General features: G+C 39.6%; 1 non-coding gene across 1 annotated transcript; it reads left to right on the forward strand.

The window, feature by feature from the left end:
• Positions 1 to 3,478: 3,478 nt before the first annotated feature.
• On the forward strand, positions 3,479 to 3,585 carry LOC121230150 (small nucleolar RNA R71). Its single transcript, XR_005928102.1, has one exon. It is a non-coding gene; the product is annotated as a small nucleolar RNA R71 (small nucleolar RNA).
• The last annotated feature ends 755 nt before the right edge of the window (positions 3,586 to 4,340 follow it).

The raw sequence follows: 4,340 nt of genomic DNA on the forward strand, positions 1-4,340 counted from the left end.
AACCCTTCTTAATAAATAAAAACTTATAGCCTTTTTGAAACCTTGTTAGAAAACCTCAGCTGAATAACATTCTTAACAACTTTGTAAAAATCTTGGTAGTTGCGGAAACTTACTTTAAAAAAATTGCGGTTACGTGATGTTTTGAATAACAGTAGTTGCTTTGGAAAATCGTGTTCTAATACTAGCAATTATAAGAACAATAAATAAATTCCAAATTTGAAATCCAAAAAATTGCAACGGCTTTACTACAACCCACATAAAATAATTTAAAGGTAATAATCAAAACTGTAACATAACCAGTGTGTGTGGCTTCCTCCGAGCCCCTAGCAACCCCGATCCATCTAAGGCTAGAAATTACCTGAAAGGTTAATAAATGGGGTGAGTTTACGAAAACTCAGTGTGAAATCCCCTACTATAAAAAGGAACAGTCAGTCATCTAAAAGAATTAAAAGTCTGGCCCCAGCCTTACTTACAATTTCAGTACCAATTGGGTCTTAGCCCATTACAACAGACAGTACCAGATGGACCTTAGCCCATTACAGAATAAGAAACATTATCAGAATTGGAACCAAAATGAGAATCAGAATCAGTAACAGAATCAGAATCAGAATCAATATTAGTAACAGAATCAGAATCAGAATCAGAATTAGGTGACAGAATCAGAATCAAAATCAGTAATAGAATCAGAATCAGTATTAGTAACAGAATCAGAATCAGAATCAGAATTACGTGACAGAATCAGAACCAGAATGTGAATACAATCCCAACCCAGCCTATAACCAACCACTACACTCCACCCGTACCAGCCCTACACTCCATGTGGGGAATAGCTCAACCCACCCAGCCCTACACTCCACAGTTGTAGCATTGCTGCTCAGTTATCAGATATTGTGATAGAGTCACCAGATACAGATATTGTGGCAGAGCCACCAGAACAGATATTTGTGGCATAGCCACCAGAAACAGATAATGTGGCAAAGCCACTTAACAAAATACGTGGCACAAAGCCATCGATAACTGCATTATGTTAGGCACATAGCCATCAACTAGAGCAACATAACGTCACACAGCCCTAGGTAAATGTGATCGACACAAAGTCGTCAATAACCATATATTGGCACATAGCCTTAGGCAAATACGTTTGGCACACAGCCATAATCAGGTTGGCACAGAGCCATATGTAGGTTGACACAAAGCCATAATGAGAAGGCTTTAAGCCATCGGTAGCTGTATCATGTTAGGCACATAGCCATCAGCGACGGTAATATAGTCGGCACCCAGCCTCGGGTAAATATGATCGGCACCAGCCATTGATTGGTCCACAGTCGTCTTGGGCGACCCGTGCGACCTTATCAAATCAGTATGAATATACAGCTCTTAAGCCTTCGGTGGATCCATAGTCGTCAAGCAACAATGCGATCCTAACAGATCAGATCTTCCTCCGTACAAAATCCCAACCCATGCAACATGTCATGTATGCAGAATGTCATGCCCATATTTGAATCAAACAATCACAGTCAAGTCATTCATATACCAGCATATATTCACAATCAAATTCGTCAAACACACAGTCCAAGTTAGTCACTTGGCCATAAGGGCAAAACAGTCATTTAACACCTTAAGGGCAAAATGGTAATTTTACCCCACAAGGTATCTTGGTAATTCCACCCTACAGGGGTATTTTAGTAATTCTACCTTATAGGGGTATTTTAGTAATTCTACCCTACAGGGGTATTTCAGTAATTCTACCTTACAGGGGTATTGCGATAATTCTACCCTTCAGGGGTATTTCGGTAATTCTACCCTACAAAAGTATTTCGATAATTCTACCCTACAGGGGTATTGCGATAATTCTACCCTACAGGGGTATTTCGGTAATTCTACCCTACAGGGGTATTTCGGTAATTCTACCCTACAGGGGTATTTCGGTAATTCTACCCTACAGGGGTATTGCGATAATTCTACCCTACAGGGGTAATTCTACCGTACAGGGGTATTTCGATAATTCTACCCTACTGGGGTATTTCGGTAATTCTACCCTACAAGGGTATTACGATAATTCTACCCTACAGGGGTATTTCGGTAATTCTACCCTACAAGGGTATTTCGGTTATTCTACCCTACAAGGGTAATTCGATAATTCTAACCTACAGGGGTATTCCAGTAATTCTACCCTATAGGGGTATTCCGGTAATTTTACCCTATAGGGGTATTCCGGTAATTCTACCCTACAGGGGTATTTCGGTAATTTTATAAACCAAGGGCATTTTGGTAATTTTACAAACCAGTGGTATTTTGGTAATTTTATTGATCGAGGGTATTTCAGTAATTTTGCAAACTGAGGGTATTTCGGTAATTTTACAAATCGAGGATATTTGGGTAATTTTATAAATCGGGGGTACTTTGGTAATTTTACAATTGGGGGTATTTCAGTAATTTCATAATCGAGGGTAAAATGGTAATTTTTTAAATCGAGGGTAAAACAGTAATTCTGTAAATCGAGGGTAAAATGGTAATTCTATAAATCGAGGGTAAAATGGTAATTTTGTAAATCGAGGGTGAAACGGTAATTCTGTAAATCGAGGGTACTTTGGTAATTTTACAAATTGAGGACATTTTAGTAATTTGGTAAACTAAAGTATTCTAAACAGGGATAACAATACGAATGGGCCTAAAGCCTATTCTCGGCCCAAATGGGCCCACACGCTCGTGTGGCCCTTTTAGCCCAAACCTAGCCACAGATATTCGATTCACCTAGCGTAGTCCAATATTTACTACACAATCAAACAACTTATCCAATTGGGCCCGTAGGCCCATTGGGCCTACATGGCCCCTTTCGGCCCATCGCGGCCCGAAGTAGCCATCCAACAACAAGAGTAGTGATAAATACACACCTGATTGGAGACTGGAGTTAATCCACGCTCCGAGCACTCTTAGCCGACGCCCAACCCAAACGAGCACGCCATAAAGCGAAAGGGATCAGCCAAGAAAGGTACCTTTACTCTCCTCATGGTTCTCTCTATTTAAAGCCAGCTTCCCATCCACTCTTATGTTAGCTTCCCGATGTGGGATCCCTCCAACATCAGAGTTTAAATTTAACACCAACTCTTGCCGCCCCCTGTTAGCAAAATAAATGCTCTTTGCTTGCTATGGGATTTGAACCCATGCCTCCCCTCAAATGCTCCACACGCCACTTGCCACTAAGCCATAAGGTTTTTTTGTGTCACAATTTCTCCAACAATATTCTTAAGGCCTACCTACTACACCTAGGGTTTGATTCACCTTAAACCAATTTTTTTGTTAGAGTCCAGGTTTAAACCCAGGACTTCTCCAACACTTTTCAACACACTTAACCACTAAAACAAGCCTTCATTAACGAAATTTGCATGCACAACAGAATATTATAAGCTGCCTTCAACCGCTCCCATGCTCAAGGCCCAAAACTTCTAGGCCCAAATTCAGGGTGTTACATAGAGGTAACCCATGGTGATGGCACCTTCGCAATAGATCCTTGTATCTCTCCCATGCATCATAAAGTGTTTCTAGGTCCATCTAGACAAAAGAAGAAATATCATTACGTAATTTAGCAGTTTTAGCCGGCGAAAAATATTTGAGTAGAAATTTTTCGGTCATTTGTTCCCAAGTAGTGATGGACCCTCATGGTAACGAGTCCAACCACTGTTTAGCTTTGTTTCTCAGTGAGAAAGGGAACAACCGAAGGCAAATGGCATCATCAAAAATGCCATTAATTTTGACAGTATCGCAGAACTCCAGAAAAATTTCCAAGTGAGTGTTGGGATCCTCATCTTGCAAACCATCAAACTGAACAAACTGCTATATCATCTAAATTGTGTTAGGTTTTAGTTCGAAATTATTTGCAGCAATAGCAGGTCCAACTATACTAGATTCAGTTCCTATTAAAGAAGGTTTAGCATAGTCATACATAGTTCGTGGGGCAGGATTTTGATTAGCCGCAATTGCAGGAGGTAGCTGATTGTCTTGGTTTTCAGCCATCTCTTCTGTTGGGGGTTGAGTATCGTCTTCTTGCTCATTCTCCGAGTATCTTAAGCCGCGCCTTATTTCTCTTTGATTTTTACGAACTGTACGATCGATTTCTTCGTCAAAAAGTAATGGTCCCGATGGGTTTCTTCTAGTCATAAACTATAAAAACCTGCCAAGAGAAAGAAAAAGTAAATTAATAAATAATAATAATAATAATAATAAAATTAAATTAAATCACAAGAAAAATAAATAGCTAAAGTAATAAAAATATAGTGTTCCTAATATTTTAGTTCCCCGAAAACAACGCCAAAAACTTGATCGTATGATTCGTAACAAGT

Source organism: Gossypium hirsutum, chromosome A05, assembly GCF_007990345.1.
Source record: "Gossypium hirsutum isolate 1008001.06 chromosome A05, Gossypium_hirsutum_v2.1, whole genome shotgun sequence".
NCBI classification, from domain to species: domain Eukaryota; kingdom Viridiplantae; phylum Streptophyta; class Magnoliopsida; order Malvales; family Malvaceae; genus Gossypium; species Gossypium hirsutum.